Genomic DNA, 17,669 nt, shown 5'->3' on the forward strand with positions numbered 1-17,669 from the left:
GACCGCCCACTGCCAGCAGTGACACCAGAGGTTCCATCTTTCTCTACAACTCCACCACCTAATGTGGCAACAACAGCATCCTCCATGCCAGTTAGAGCATCATCCCCTGTCACACCCCTGTCACATGTGTGGTGTCCGAGCCTGAGCCATCATCCTCTGCGATGGGCACAACTTTTTCACCCAGTCCATCCGTCCACACCCAAAAGCTGGCCAAAGAAAGCAGACAACAAAGGGCAGGAAAAAAAGAGGAACCGCTGTCCTTACTGATAGTCCCGTGAAAAAACAACTGGAGGCTGAAGAAACCAGGTCTGCAGCTAAAAGAAAAAGGAATTTCGGCAACAACAAAAAATCCAAACCGAAGAACCATATTTTAGACAAGTATTACAACTGTCCCTGACATGTGTTACAACCGTCCCTGTACACTGGGACGTTTGTAACAGTGAAGAGACTGAATTAAAATCCATTTTGAAACATGTACATATTTTATAAAACCAATTAAATAAATGGTTTCAGCAGTTGACAGATTGAAGTTTATAATATAACAAATTGGTTATTCCAGTGTAAATGGTTTTTGAGGTATTGGTGTTGCCAATGCACACATTGTTTTGAATTATGTTTTCAGATTTTTTAAATTTCCTCTCACGATCGTTTCCCACTGCTAGGGTTGCAACTGAAATAATAGGCTAAAGCAACAACCGTTTATGGAAAGCACAAGTGTAATTATGGTCAGATCTTGTGCCGGATTGATGGGGAAGGGATATTGATTGTTGTGATTTACGTATTTACAGCAACGGCTATAGTATTGCGTTTTGCATGTAAAACTGTGCCTGCCCTTCATATTTATGGAGAATTACAGTTTGCTCTTTTTACGTAAAATATGCGGCTCTGGAAGATGTTTGTGATTGGTCACGCTGTGACCAAGTGTTGACATTTATAAACTGTTGTCTCTAATAACGTTTTTACTTTATGTAACGTAACAACTCTTTACCACTGTGCTAGTGGGTAGTTTATGGAGTTTATCAACTCCAAAGCAAATTTGGGGCAGATTTTCAATTCACCATCAATTTTCATAACACTACCTATTTTTGACATCTACACAATTATATTCTTGCACAATACACTCTCAGATGTGAATTTAATGAGGTAATAAGACAAAATTTGTGGGGGGGAAATTAACTAACGGTTGATGGCCATTTGTCAACTGCCTTTCTGCAAAATGCCACAATGCTGGGAATCCTGAAGCTGCAAAGAATACACCAGTTGAATCCTCCAAATTATGTAAAAGGAGGCCGCATTTGTAGATCGCATTTGAAGGAGCCTTCCAAATTAAATTAAATGGGATAGCTGGTGTGACACAATTGGTCTACAAATGCAGCTTCCAAAGACTGCAGCCCCTGAATAGGGACACATCTATGGTTTAGGAGGAGATGTTAAAATTGTGTTTAAAAAAATTAAAAAATGGCAGACTTTAGTATAGTCAAAGAGGCATTTTTGTAAAGCAGATTGAAGAAGAAGAAGAGTAAGGGGCTGCTCCTGAAAGGCACCCCGAGCAGTTGGGGGTTCGGTTCCTTGGTTAAGGGCACCTCAGCAGTGCCCAGGAGGGGAGGAGGAGATTGAGCTAGACTTTTGTGTTAAATTTCAGGTCAATTGGGTTTATGGTGTGAGGGGCGTGGCCTTCCACAAATCACATTTTTTTTAAAGCTTTAATTACAACATCTGTCCAATTGGGCTCATATTTCTTGCCCATTGTTCAGTGCTTGGGCCCTAATAATAATAAGAAGAAGAAGAAGAAGAAGGAGAACAAGAACAAGAACAAGAACAAGAAATTGAGCAATTTCAATAGGGCCTTTTCTGACTGTTGGCCCTAAAAGTAGTAAATCTAGCTGTAAATATTATACATATAGTATCCAAATCTACACAAAAATATAAAACAAACAGATCCACTAAGGACTAGGAGTGCACAATGTGGATAGAATTTATGTAATCTTATATCATGATATTTATTTCAGTCATGATATAGTATTTTTTCTTGAAAACCAATTGTAAAACTGTTGGTTAACAGATGGTAATGTCTGGTTAATGCATTGAATTGATCACCTGATAAATTAAGGGCGCTACGGACACACATTGAGAACTGTTCTGTGTGCTACATAATGTTCAGCTCTTTTCCAACTATGTTCTGTTAAAGCCAGATGAGTCTTATGAGTCACTATTTACATGAGCTTTAACAAAGGGACCTGCTACACACCTCACCCTCAACCGATGCCAGAAAGAAGCATACATACTGCACACCAAATAATAGAACTAAGAAATAAGGCCTTTTTGTTCTCCCAGAATGAGATGTGTTTATGATGTTTTTTTGTCTTGCACTAAGTGATGCTCACTGCTGCTGCTTTGCCAGTGTGGTGACTAACCCTTATGAGAAAAGAACATTTTCTCCAGACAACTATTACAGAGACAACAAGAAAAGCATTTCCTGCACAATGGGGGCGCCATCTATAAAGTGCTGTTTTTGCTCCACACAGTGTGACATAACTGTGCAGCATCTAGACCTATCTGTGTTTCCACAGGATGTATAGTAGCAAAGCAGCTCATAGGGAGGCTTTTTCTGATTTAGGCTCTATGTACGTTGTGAATTCATAGATACAGTACAATAAATCATAGCTACAGATAATATAATAAATGCATATTGCGTATTAGGTGACCTAATTTTTCAACAGACAGGACTGTTGACTAAGTTGCTTGGAGGATGACGTATTGAGATAAAATGTCTGGCAGTTGTTTTTTTTAAACACACATGCAGCACAGCTTTGAGTCCATTATAGACAAAAGCTATTCAAATAAATGTATACCTCATGTGAACTATGTGTGGACAGTGTTGCTTACAAGTCTAAGACGTGGAAAATACAGGTTCACTGCAAACTCTGTATTAAACACAAGAGTCTAACATGACGTTTCCATTCAAATCTAGTGAAAAAAATAATAATCAAGTATGATGCCATTATTAAATCACACACTTGAAGCCTAGCCAATGTAGCACCAGCTATTCTAAAAGGAAATCTATTTTTGACAAAAATGAATGTTAAAAATACAAAGAGGTGGTAAAATATTATGAATTGTGAGAGAATGACTCACCTCTTGCAGGATCTGTGGCTGTGTCCTTCCCACAAGTGGCTTACTGGATGCTGCCTCTGTAGAGTATCAGACCAATGGATTCACGCATTGTGAGAGTGGAGATGCTGAGCTGAGAGAGTGAGAGTGAGAGAGAGAGAGAGAGAGAGAGAAGGAGAAACTCCTCCTTCAGATCTAACGTGAACACAACATACAGTTTTTAGCCACCTACCTCACAGTGGGTTGAACGAAGAAGCAGCCAAAAAAGCAGAGCTTCCTCCATATTGAAAACATTTCATCTGTAAGGAGCTGCATCCTGAAATAATTCAGCTCTTGGTACAGGTTTACAGAATTCCAACCTGCAGTACAGTAAAAATAGCGGCAAAAAACAGCTATTTTAATGACTTCGGTGGATATTTTATTTGTTGGTTTAAACTCCAAAATCAACCAACGATTTTAATTTTTATATTTCAGTTTTCTTTATTGGCATGACAAAAAAAAATAATCTGTGTTGCCAAAGCATAAGAACAAACATACATGTAAACAGCAACAAGAAGTAAACACAACAGTTATAACAATACAAGTGAACTGGATAAAGTATGATATAATTGCAAATAATACACAATTCTGTTATACAACAATAATATTAACATTAAACAATAATCTAAAAAATTAAAAAGTAAAAGAAAGAAAAAGAAAACAAAAGAAAACAAAGAATAATAATAATCTTGCAACACAACGACCTTCCAGGAGCTTATACAAGGATCCTGTTCGTGGACAGCTCGGCATTCAACACCAGCAACCCGGACATCCTCAGCACCAGACTCTCCCAGCTCACTGTGCCAGCCTCCACTCCATTCATGAATTATACTCTTCCAGAGTCAGTAAAACGGGCAGGAAACATCACTGCAGACCCGGTCACAACCTGTTCCAGCTTCTCCCCTTGGTACTTGCTACAGAGCACTGCATGCCAAAACCAACAGACTCAGGAACAGTTTCTTCCCACAAGCCATCGCTCTGATGGACCGTTGACTTTGGACTCACAGTGACAGGTTCAACTCCTGTGCAATGACCCAGCAACACTGTCTCTAATCAGTCTGTTTACTGGTTCCACTTATTATTTATTTATCATTTTCATTCTCTATTTCAGAGCTGTTCATACGGTTTATATTGTAACATAATAATAATAACATATTTATTCAAAACAAAAGCATGAAATAGACATCATGAGAGAGAGGGCAGGATAGACAAATCTTGAAAATCCCTTCTGCTTTAGTCAAAAGAATCCTTCCTAAAATAGAAATGTCTCTTTGAAGCCACAAGTTCAGTATTGTTTTAGTCTTCTTCAATTTCGATGAAAAATTAAGATTCTATTCCATATAGTCTTTGCAGATATGAATACCTAAATATTTTATACCTTTTTTAACAGGTATATCAAACATTTTTTCCTCTTCAGTCTGATACAGACATAAAATTTCACATTTAGATTTGTTGAGTGATATACCCAAAGCAGCTGAGAATTGGTCAATCAGAGATATAGCATATTCAATTTGAAGTTTGTCACTCAAAAAGAGAGCTGTATCATCCGCTAGTTGAGTTACTCTTATCGCCTTACCAAAAATAGACAAACCTTTAATTATAGGATTATGTCGAATATGTAATGACAATAATTCAACCACCAGCAGGAACAAGAACGGCGAAATGGGGTAGCCTTGGCGAACAGATTTCATTACAGGAAATCTTTTTGTGGTGTTTGGATATAATATCACAGAACTGTCAATATGTTTATAAAACATTTCAACAGCAGATATAAAATTTGGTCCGAAATCAAAAAAGTGCTTTGAGTAAAAAATAGTGTTCTACCGTATCAAATGCTTTATAAAAATCAAGAAAAACTATTGGTGCATCAGTATTGATGTTATCAGAATAGTCCAATAGGTCTAGAACAAGTCTTATATTGGAGCTAATATGACAATTAGACATAAAGCCTGTCTATGTTTCATTTATTATCTCATGAAGACCTCTTTTTAACCGTTTAGCATAAATCAACGATTCAATTTTATAGTCAATATTTAAGAGCGTAATAGGTCTACAGTTTTCTATCTATCTATCTTTTTCAGGTTTAGGGAGAAGACATATTAAGCCTTGCCTTATACTTGTGGACATTTCCTTATTTAGAGTGCATTCTTTAAATAGACCATTTTGCTCGAGACCTTACAAATACCCCTTTAGCCATTTCAATATACATATGATCCACTTCCTCCTTTAATTTTTTCAATGTTATTTCTTCTTCCTCTGAAAGATCATCCTTAGTCATTAACATGTTTAATGTATCCATGAGATGTATTTCTTTGGCTGTGTTATTTTTTTTGTTACTTTACTTCTTTTAATTCCTATTCCTATTTTAAATTTGAAATATTCCCATTTTTGTATGTGATTCCCTTCATTATTACCAAATATGCAATTGGCTGCTTTTTTTTTACTAAATCACAAAACTCATCATCTTTTAATAAATTATTATTCAGTTTCCAAAAACCATGTATAGGCCTATTTCCATTTTGTTGTTTTGTTCCTGCTATTTCAGACACGTTGCTCACGTCTTTTATCTGTCTATGCTTACGTCACATCTACGTCGGCAAGCTCAGTTGGAAGCTGCGCAGTAACGCTCAACCACCACCGGAAAAGTGCTTCTAATATCCTTCCCTGGTCTCCGTCGGTCTCTGTCATAGACTGTATATATCTTATATTATTATATTATATTATATTATATGTATTAATATTAACGGTCTATGGTCTCTGTCCAGAACAACGGGATCTGTTAGTCAATTTCTTTAACTGTCTATTGTCTTTGCTGCAAGTCGGTCCCATGCGAACTACATTTCCCGTGGCTTTCTGCGCGTTTGGGGTTACGTATGCTGGTCTTTTCACGCAGTCCATCATGCGGCAGCGATAATTGTGGTCATTGAACGACACTAGCCCAGGCACATTTGCGTGACCCTCAGGATTAAGCGGTAACGTTACGGTCTTGTCTCTTCCTTAACACTTAAAGTGTAGTGTGCTTTATATCCTCTGCTTTCAAATGTTGTACTTACATAGTGACAACTTATGTTCTTGCGTGTGTGGGTTAGCAGTGCAGCTAGCTAACTACCTAACGTGTGTGTTAGGTAGTGTAGCTAAAGTCTGGCCTTAACAAGTCTGCCTGCCAGTCAGTGTCTAAAGCAGAATCACTGTCTGCTTTAACAAAATAAATGCCTCTTTACTTCGCCTCCCACTGGGCAGTGTCCCTAACCACCTAGGGAATTAAAAGTTGCCTCTTTCCTCCAGACAAAACTGGCCAATGTCAACTAACGTTAACGTTAGCTTAAAATGAATTCCTGTGTAAAGCTAACATGATTTTAGTTTAATACTTCCGGTCGCAACTTCTAAAATAAGATAGGCCAAATACGCCCTCACTACGTACCGGTAGTTATAGTTAGTACTTTTATTGTGAAGATAAATGTAACGACTTCCTGTGGCATTGTGGGGATTTTACCCACTACTTGCAGTGGTTTGGCTAGCGTTAGCTCCTAGTAGTTTAACCAGAAGTTTTGTAAGGTAACTGTCACTGCCCAATGTGAGTCGAGTGCAGATTTGAGTCGCGCATGCGTCACTTTGCAACATGTGCAGATGTGAGTTGCGCACGCGTCACTTTGCAACAAGTAGCCAACAAGAAACCAACGAGAGACTTCTGACCTACTTAACGAAGTTCGTTCACTGAAGTCTACTTAGCTAGCAATCAAACACAACAAAGGCTGTAACTTGAATAGCGTTTTCAGCTAACGTAATCAATCAATCATAGATAGCTAAAACGTTTTTGACATAACTGCTACTAGCTAGCTACAAGCAAGCAATCAAACATACCGGTAACTAAGGCTGTCACTTGAATGGCGTTTTGTAGTGATTGCGATCTGAAGCTTTCTGAACCCGTGAAGCTTTCAATCCAATTGTATCGAAAGGTTCAGTAGTCGAAGCTTCACAACTCTATGAGGATATCTGGTGGTGAAAGGAAGGGTAGCATTGTGTCACAAACTGTTACGCAGATATTAGCCATGAATGTCTTAGAGTCAAAGAGGAACACATCTTCAGAATGAGTTCATGGATAAATAAATAATGACATAGCCTAAATAACTTATCCTATTTGGGACCTTGCATGAATAAAAATGTAATTGCCTACAAAAAAAAAACAAGTTAGGATTTTGGTTGTGAACATGTCTTGTGTTTGTAAACAAATACATCAATTTGGAAGGGAAATGACTGAAGAACACAATGCATGTTGCATGTTGTAGAGCAACATTGTCTCCTCAGCCAAATAGGTGAGAGAGGCAGTGCAGAAGGCGTATGCCAAATGAACAGTCTGACTTGTAGTCTACTGCCAGTGTGGTGTTTATAGAAATTGTTTGAGTTAACTAATTGGGGAAGTGCTTTGACAGTGGCAAGGACATACTTTGGGACAGTGCCAGTGCCAGTTAACAAAAGTGATGGTGGTTATGGGCAATAACAGTGCTCGTGGACAGGTCAGTGGGATATTGTGCTTGGTGACAAGTGTTTGTGGGAATAGAAATTAAATGTTATTTTTATCAGAAATAGAAGTTTTTCCACAGTTCCAGAGCTGAGCGTATTTCTTTTTTTTTTCTTGCTGACCACTTCACCAGCTTTAGAAAAAATGCAGGTGTGCACAGAATATTATGGGCCAGCATATACAAATGACTCGCTGTGAACTCTCTCTTTTATGAACTCTACTTGCTATGAACTTTTTAGGCTATAAACTTTATACTGGCTATTAGGGCTGCACAATTAATCGAATTTTAATCGCGATCACGATTTGGACTTCCCACGATCAAATTTGCGTGATCGAGCGATTATTTTTTATAAAGCGTCATTTCATAGAACGCTCGGGTTTTTTGCAAAGCCCATCTCCCGCTCCATAAAGCCGTTGCTCATGAACCAGTCAGAGTAGTTCACTGCACCCGTGCAGCTAAGTTTCAGATGTAGACAGTCACACAGGACAGAGTAGCGTGAGGAAAACTCAACAGATAGCAATCGGTAATACGTCAGTCTCAAGGTTTACCAGTTTACCATAAACGCAAACACTTTGTCCCATTGTGTTTTTCAGACAACAGCAGTGACCAGTGCTAGGTAGCTCTGTTAGCTAGTAGCGTCTGTTAGCAGTTAGGCTCTTTAGGACGCACCGGTGCTAATGTCTCGCATCCGCTGCAATGCTGTTTATATGGATACGGTTAATTTTGCGTACATGACCCATTTCGTCTGTAAAGCCGTGCCTGTGTTGGATCTTCTACGCTCTTCGTCCTACTCTCTCTCCTCTTACTCCGCGCCCCGCCACACAGCGGCCGCCGGTCCACACTTTGATATATGTCTACAGTTTTAATTTTTCATTAACACAGCTGTATATGTTAAGTATGAGGGGCAAACCGTATTTGTACCAGTGTTTCCGTGGGTAAATGCTATCGCGGCCGACGGCGAAGACAAGAAAGAAGTTTTTGAATGCAGCTAACTTCAGTTGGTAGAGTAACAGCGTGAGACGGAGCTGCTGGACCGTAGCCTGGACCATGGCCAGAAATCATAGTTCAAAAAATGCAGCACAGTGAAGATACAGACGTTTAATACACACGAGTGTGTATCCGCCGTTCGACCCGTGCTGGACCCGTTCATAATGAGCAGCCGTCTCTCTGTGAGTAGCGTCCATCACACTCCCTCTCGCAGTTATAAAAGCCATGTGACAATAAAATTTGTTTGGTTAAAATCAACAAATAATCGTGAGAATAATCGCGATCAAATTTGATCAAAATAATCGCGATTATCATTTTGGCCATAACGTGCAGATATGGCTATACAATTTCTATGAACTCTACTGGCTATAATAATCTCTCTTTTCACTAACTCTCATGAATCTGACTCTCCTACTGCAACAACCACAATGTCGTGTCCTGTGTTGCGCAACTTAAACCTTGAATTCAACTTTTAAGCAGTCACGTGGGTGTGTGAAATGAAGCTTTGGACATCACTGGGCACGTGATTATCACAAAACGAATCAAGTTCCGATACAAAGCTCCATTCCAAATTGGTTAATGTCTTTGATCATGCCTCCAAGCAGGGGGTTCAGGGTAACATCCCTAACGTTTTGAGCTAGCGTTAGCTATCAAAACAATCATAGATGGATAAAAACGTTTTTGGAATGACTGCTATCTACAAGCTAGCAATCAAACACAACAAAGGCTGTCACTTGAATGGCGTTTTGGGCTAACGTTAGCAATCAAACAATCATAGATAGCTAAAATGTTATTGTTGTAATGAGAAAGTTATTTATGGATTTCACACATTTCAGTATGACACGTTATGTTGTAAACTGTTTTAAATCTGAGCATGCGCAACACACATCTGCACTTGACAGAGCTGGTCTGACTCGATTCTCGTGGTTATGAAACTTGATGCTGGAAACCGTTAAAATCTAAGCATGCGCGACTCAAATCTGCACTCGAATCACAGTGACACAACATAAACCTTGCCTGTTGATTACAAAAGTTTTGGAGACCAACATATTTGGACTTTTGCATGAAACTAACCCACTTGTTTGTTTTTTTCAGGTACTGCCTGCATTGATGTCGTGCATCATAACACAAGGTATGTTCAGGACCTTCAATCTGTCATTTAAAGGTGCCCTGCCATAGTATACCGTTTTACTTGCATTTTTGAGATGAGAGTAATGGAGAGTAACGAGGAGGGGAAGAATATGGAAAAAGGGAAATACGGCTCTTATCAAATGGAGAAAAAAAGCCCAACATAGCGGACCCCACTGAATGTGTGGGGGTTTAAAAATATCTACTTTGCCTCAAAAGTGAGCAGAGGGAACTAATGTTCTAGAGGAAATGGACCCTACGGACTTAGGCTTAATTTCAAACCCTTTTTTACAACGTGAGAACAGTTTTACAACCACGCACAAAATCTCTATAAGCTATATCTAATTCTTTGTACAATTAATGTTCATACAGAACAACAGAAAGGGACAACAACTAGAAAAAAAGTAAATGACTTCAATTCACGCTGTGAACAATAATATGAAAACAATATCATGTTTTTTTATTCTTCTGACAAGTGACCGCACCAAAATAAAAGATTAAGAAGCATTGTGGTGTTCCCAGTGTGATGAATGTAAATACACTATAGTACTGTATATAGGCCACGTTGATTAGTCGGTGATGTGAGACTTATGAGAAGGTTATGAACCAATGTAAGCTATAACAAAAACAATAGGCCCACTATTAAGGAGTACACAAAACTACCTCATTAGAGAAGGACAAGCAACAAGAAAATGAAATCATGAAGTATTGGTCTCTGACCAGTCTGCCATATTATCATCTGGAATATCACTACATTAATATCGTCACACTTAATCTCCGGAGCGCGTCCTGTAACCTGAAGCGTGAGACCACGACGCTGCGTGCTCATCTCTACTTTTACAGAGAGAGTGGACACTGACACAACTCGCAAGCCTGCTGGCAGGCAATAGCCACGGCCACCGGGCACCAGGCACCGGGCAGCAGCCACCGGGCAGCGGCGGCCACCGGCCACGGGCAGCGGCCGCACGCCAGGGAGCCTCGACATAGTACTGTCCACCGGGAAAAGCCACTCCGCATCAGGGGCGCAGTGCAACCATTTCTAACATCTAAACAGCTGTAGTAGGGTTGAAATCAAACTCGCGACAACAATAGTGACAAGTAGGCTAATGCATGTTAATAAAAATAAAAGCAGAACCATGCAGAAGCAACGCAATAACTGTTAAAAACGTTATTTCGGATCAGACGGCATCTGAATTGACACAGAGACTCCAGGATTAATCTTAGCCTGGCTGTTAGCCTGCTCTGGACCAGGCTAGCCGCAAAGAAAAATCTCCATGGTTACTTGGCTGGGCTTAATCAATCTGGTTTCGTGCAACCGAGTCCAAGCTAAATTCATCCAGGATAACTTGAATATCCCGGCTTAATCCCTATCCTAGTTTCGTGCAACAGGCCCCTGGTACTTCATCTGTCAGCTCTAGTCACTGAAAATATAAAGGGGAAAAAATTGCCAACTATAGCAGCTGGTCAGTCTGTCATGTTACCTGAGCTCATTACTATTCATGAGCTCACCTGGGTAAAGGTTACCGATAGCCAGGCACTCATTGGCTAGCTGTTAACCAATCAGAGTCAAGCAGCTTGCTCGTTGAATATTAATAGAAATGGCACAAATCAAGCTGAGTCTTCCTGCAGGCTTTCTATACCATATTAGAACCAAGGCATGTTTTCCGCAAAAAAGTAACAGATCCATGGTAGAACTTCAGACATTACCACAAAGCAATGAAATACGTGTGGCAGGGTACCTTTTAATATAGTTAAAAGTAAAGGCGATAACCTTATAGTTACGCAGGAAGGACTTGAGTCATAGTTGGTAAGGTAAGGGAAAGCCTCCATCCACTCAAATGTGGTTTTCTTAAGTCTGTCTTCTAAAATGTCTGAACTTGACTACATTAATTTGTGTATGTGCAAGAGTTGTTTTACATTCCTTACTGAAGGGTTTAAGGTTTTTACACTCAAAGTTTTTTAGAACTTTATTGTGGCTTCAATAGAAGTAGCAATGTTTACCTCAACTTTACGGGACGTCAACATTCTGTCCCACCAGAATTGATGCGTGTTTAAGCATTATGGCAATTCTAAATAAAAATTGGTGTGGAGTTTACGAGTGGGCTGTCTGGTCTGCGTGAAATGGCTGTCCACTAGGGATGACACCAGAACCAATATTTATGGTACCTTCCGGTTTTAAAATGACAAAACACTGACGATGCCTGTTTTTTGAAGCCCCATAGGCACGGTGTGGGCCTCTTCCAAAACTGATGAGGGCAGTATGGTCAGAGTGTTCAGTTGATACATTCAGAAGAAGGAGGTACATACAAGGGCCAAAGTCACGCCCTTCTACTCGGTTATACCTTTGGAAAAAATGAAACGAGTCAACAGTACCAACCTAAAAAACGGCATGTTCTCTGCAAACTCATGGCCCCCCTCTCTTGGCTTCAAATAACTCACCGTTGTCTGCTATGGCTGCTGAACAGGCTACACGTTGTAAGCAGCTACGGCCGCTGCCTGGTTTCCGGTAATGTTAGCAGTTAGGGTTAATTCAACGTGAGTACACAAATGTTGAAATGACATAAAATGCCTGCCCTTGTAGCCAGGATGAATTAGCCTGAAGCTAAGTTAGCTGCCTGTTCATGAGGAAATGAGCCAACTCGGCGTCCATTGGACTCTCACTGTCTTCATCTTTCAATACATCTCGAATTTACCCGGGGTTTTTCAAGTCCTCTGTTACAAACACTGTTGTTTTAGCGCAGTAGCTTTTGAAAAGTGCCTTGAAGTCTGGAATGTGTCTGGGGACACTATGGGTTGCACTATTAATATTATTGCACTTTATTATGTTCTGTGCTCTATTGCACGTTTTGTATGTCTTGTTAAGACATTATTTTTCAAATATTTATAAAGAAGTTCATGTTTCAAGGTAAAGTACATGTAATCTTAGAAAATCCTTGGTATTAAATCTGCATTGAGAAATGTTATTTTACTGGTACTGGCACCGTTCCCTGAGTTTTTTGTATCGTGATACCCCTACTGTTCACTCCGGGCTGCGTGATGTCATACTAGGGTCCTCAACTAACCCAGTAATTTGAATACTAAAAACCATAGATGCAAATTCTTTGAACAATTGTGTGGAGTGTAAAATCGAAAAAATAAAAATATAGCCGCAAGCGACAATTCACGGGTTAAACCTTTTTGTCAATAGCGACTTTCAAAGTATTTACACACGTGGTCCAACGTTGTTATAAACATATTCTGCAAGCTTGTAACAATTGGACAAACAGTGCACTTTGTTTAAATGTACAACTGATTTGTAAACATAATTTTCATTCAGTGTGATATGTAGCTCAGTCCAGCTAACAGCAGTTTGAGAAAAGCAGATGACCAACACAAACCAATTGCTTATAAAGCCACAAGCTGCGATTCTAAGCTCCAACCTGGTTTGCATATTCCAATCCAGTTATCATGCATTTGAAGTGCCTTAGTGGTCAATGAATGAGACTTGCAGTGTATGTGTCAAGTCGGTATGTAGACATTTCAGGAAGTTTTGTGTTGATTGGACAAACATTTATGGCGGTTTTCCACTGCGTGGTATCTACTCGACTTGCTCGACTCTACTCGCCTTTTTTGGTTTCCATTACGAAAAAAGTCCCGGGCCTGCTACCAGGTACTTTTTTTTAGTACTACCTCAGTCGGGTTGAGGCAATACCAAAAGGTGACGTGGAAAACTGCAGACAGCTGGTTGGTCGGATCACTGCGTTTATAGCAAACGAGTTCAGAGTGTGTGTCCAGAACAAACGGGACATCTACAAAAATCTAGCAGAACACGATAGATTATCTACTCTCTGCACTATTCTCACTTATCAACTTTTCAATATTAAGGGCTATTGGGCTTTATGTCGTTTCAAATATTGCACACTGTTAAAAAACAAAAAACAAACAATATATCAAAGAAAAGTTTTTATTAGCTTTTTCAAGTAGCATCAAACCGTCCCGAACACCCCGGTCCTTCTCTCGCATCTGTGACAGTGTCACCACCGGCTCTGCTGTTCAGATGCATCCCAGTCACAAGCCTCTTAATGACTCTCATAAAGATTATACGAAGCCCAGCAGGTCAGAACCAAAGATTTCACCGTCGGACATCGAACGCCCACCAGACGGTTGCAGCGGCGATTTTGCAAAGCGTGAATGCTCTGAAACACAACCGTACACAGCAAACATTTTGGTGTGTAATCATGGTTGCTAAAGTGTATGTACTTTATTAAGCGTATAGTAAATAATAGGGGTGTGACGAGACGCTACTCGAAGAGAACATCACGAGATTGGGTTCACGAGGACGAGACGAGATTTAAAAATTTTTTTTAAAGAAAATCTCGATGAAATATATGAATGGAAAAGTTTTTTATTCAACTGAAAAATCCAAAATGCAAAAACATTTAGGTGCATTTTGAAATCAACTATTAATGATGAATGTTATTTAACTTTAAAAAAAAACTATTTTAATGAATTATATGCAGTAAAGGACGTGCAAACACTGCAAATGTTTTGTATAAACTCTACCAACTGGCTTGCCCTGTACAATTTCAACACGAGAAATCTAACTCCTTTCCACGACATAAAAAAATAAACAGTTTAAATAAATAAATGTGTAAATAACAGAAAAATAACACTTTAAATGCAAACAGGAGTGTATCAATAACCAAAGTACTGCTCTCTCAAAACTACAAGTGCAAACAGAAACAATTTTTTCTTCAAGCATGAAAAGAAAGAAACTACACACAACAGCCTAAGATATGGTCATGTTCTTTTTCAGAATATAAGCATGTCGACTGTTTCTGGCAGCAGTTGAGACCAAAATGTTGCCACACAAATGATTTAAAAGTGGCAGGGGATCTTCAATAGTAATTCACGCTCCATAACGCTGACATCAAATCGCTCACGAGACAACTTTTCACCCGACGAGAAATTCCACGTTTTAATTCGCGAGATCTCGTAAAACGAGATCTCGTCACACCTCGTTGAAAATTACATCATCACGCGTAGCATATGGTGACCGCCACGCTGAGGCGTTACTCAATGTGCAATGGAAAACGGACGCAGAATGCGTCGGTCGGGTAGAGGCGAGTTTAGGCAAATCAGTCGAGCTGTTACCAGCAGTGGAAAAACGCCAATAGTCATTTATAGCCTGATTTACTCTATACACCTGCAGTTGTTTGCATTTGTAGGACCCACTGATGTTCAATTTAAATGAATCTTAGGGTGTGGTTCAGTTACTAATGAGGACATATCTGAGAGACCTGCGGTGATGGGACATGAATATGGGATTTATAGTCAAATGTGTGTAATGCCAATCCCTATTTGCGCTTGTAGCATCCTAGTGGCATATGTACATAAATAGTCTGGGTATATCTGGGACACTTATCTGAACTAGTTTTGTGATGATTTGGCCGATAGCCAGCCCCTACAACTTGTTATAGCTTGATCCATTGATAATTCACTGAAAATTTGGTGCAATCGGAGCGCGGTGTAGGAGGAGGAGATCTAAAAAATGTGTGTTTAAAAAAAAAATAAAATGGCTTATTTTCTAGGGGACCTAATGATCTTTTTGTAGAGCACATTAAGCTGCATCTGTGTGAGAAATTTCAAGTCAATCGGGCTTACTGTGTGGGGGTGTGGCTTCAAAGTTTGCATTGTGAAGCCTTAATTACAACGCCACCATGTGGCCGATGGGGTTCAATTTCCAGAGAAGCACATGCACACCATTTCCAGTTTTTCCCCCAAGTTCATGTTTCTAGCTCATTCCAGCTCATGGGAATTGAGCTGGCGTGGCACAAACTAATAATAAAATAATAATAATAGACAAACATAGAAGGGTTCTACCACTTCATGGTTTAACTCTAAGAAAACAACAATAATGAGAAATTGGTTTGGATCTTTTTTGACTCTGAATTCATTTTTTGTTGTACAGCGAGAAAGCATTGCAAAAAGTAGTTTGGTACAAGTAACCAATTTTCAGGTACCAGAACAAATTTGAAGTGTACCCCAACCCTAGTGTTTTTTGTTTTTTTTTGGTTAAAGTATTAACTAATGCTATCTGAAAATTGTCAGATAAAATATAAGGCCAAACTGCAAGATGGAGAAGAAAGGACATCGTTTGGCTTACTTAAGCCGATGGTTACTGCCTAGATTTGAACTTTATACTGTGTTTTTTTTGTGGTCATTCCACAGTCTGTGGTTAAACACACAGCAGCACAAGAGGAGGGTGGAGGAGTAAAGGATGATAATGCAGCGCTTCCTAACTCATGGTGCATGCGTATGGAGCTGCTCGCCCATTACTTGTGGGTGTCACCATCCCTGAAAACCAGTAGCATTTTGTTGCTTGTCTGCACGGTCACTCCCACCATCCACAGGCCGACGCTGGCTGTCAACCTCAGCCTCAAGCAAGAGCACATCAGCCAAAACACCAGCCACCAAGGAGGAACCACAGTCAAGCTCAAAACCTCAAGCACAGGAGATCCAGAAAGGGGAGCTGGGGCGGATGGTGTCGAGGTGGGACCCTTTGCAAGACAGGTCCATCGGTCTGGTCCAGAGGTTTAAGAGGACCTTTAAACAGTATGGGAAGGTGATGATCCCTGTACATCTCAGACGTCCTCAGTCTGGTTGGAACCTTCTATTACGCTGCTATGAAGTGAGTGCTGTTATAAGTTTTATATCTTTCATATAAAAAAATTTGACATTGGTCCTAAAACAAAAAAAAAAAAAAAAATAAAAAAAATGTAAATGAAAATAAAAAAAAAAAAAAAGTTTTGTTTGTGGTGGTGGAAAGAAAAAAAAAAAAAGAAAAAAAAAAAAAAGGAAAAAAACCCTCCAAAAAAAAAAAAAAAAGAAAAGTAAAAATAAAGAGGAATAGAAAAAAGGGGAGAGAAAAAGAAGCAAAAAGAAAGCAAGGTAAAAGTGAAATCAAGAAAAACGGAAACAAAAAAAGGCAAAGAAGGGAGAGGAAGGGAAAAGGAAAGAAGAAAAACAAAAAGTAAATTTTTTTTCCCTCTTGCATTACTCCTTGCCCCCCCCCCCTTCCAAACAAAGACCAACACCCCAAACGCACAAATCACCCGCCACCACAGGCACATCAATAATATCAACAACCCCCTGCCCCTCCGCCCCGGACCCTCGCCCAACCCCCCACTGGGAGAAGGTAACAATGTAATGGTAGATGCCTACACTATAGGTGCCACGATCCCCAAGGTCATAACCGATGTCCCGACCCCCACCGTATATTTACATGCAAACATTTTATCTACCCCCCCCCCCCCCCTACATCCAGAACAAAACCAAACTTTTTATATCTGTGTTGAAATGTTTTTAACAACTTGGACAGTTCTGTGATATTTTCCAAACACCACAAAAAGATTTCCTGTAATGAAATTGTTCGCAGGCTACCCATTTCGCGATTACTTGTTCCTGCTGGTGCGTGTTGAAATTGTCACTTAATATAGCATTATCCATTAATTAAAGGTTTTGTCTATTTTTGGATTAAGGCGATAAGAGTATATCAACAGAGGATGTCAGCTGGCTCTTCTTTTGAGTGGACAAAACTTCAAAGATAGCGTATATCTCTTGATTGACCATTCTCAGCTGCTTTGGGATATCACTCAACAATTCTAAATGTGAATTTGTAGTATGTAGTCAGACGAAGACGAAAAAAATGTTTTGATAACTCGTTAAAAAAGGTATAAAATATTTTAGGTATCTCATATATGCAAAGACTATGATAGAACTAGAATCTTAATTTTTAGCGAAATTGAAGGAAGAATAAAAACATAATGAACTTGTGGCTTCAAAGAGGACATTGTATTTAGGAAGGATTTTTTGACTAAAGCAGCAGGGATTTGCAAGATTTTG

At 39.5% G+C, this 17,669-nt stretch overlaps 2 protein-coding genes across 2 annotated transcripts in view; one reads left to right on the plus strand and one right to left on the minus strand.

Annotated features, from left to right (window-relative positions):
• LOC116686435 (melanocortin receptor 5) overlaps positions 1–3,241 on the minus strand; it is a 30,033-nt gene extending 26,792 nt beyond the window's left edge. Inside the window, exon 1 of the mRNA XM_032511444.1 lies at positions 3,136–3,241. The gene's annotated coding sequence lies outside the window, so the exon portion shown is untranslated. The remainder of the gene's footprint in view (positions 1–3,135) is intronic.
• A 2,675-nt stretch (positions 3,242–5,916) lies between these two features.
• fam210ab (family with sequence similarity 210 member Ab) overlaps positions 5,917–17,669 on the plus strand; it is a 37,781-nt gene continuing 26,028 nt past the window's right edge. The window contains exon 1 of the mRNA XM_032511447.1: positions 5,917–6,122. The gene's annotated coding sequence lies outside the window, so the exon portion shown is untranslated. The remainder of the gene's footprint in view (positions 6,123–17,669) is intronic.

This window comes from Etheostoma spectabile, unplaced genomic scaffold (assembly GCF_008692095.1).
Source record: "Etheostoma spectabile isolate EspeVRDwgs_2016 unplaced genomic scaffold, UIUC_Espe_1.0 scaffold376, whole genome shotgun sequence".
Taxonomy (NCBI): Eukaryota; Metazoa; Chordata; class Actinopteri; order Perciformes; family Percidae; genus Etheostoma; species Etheostoma spectabile.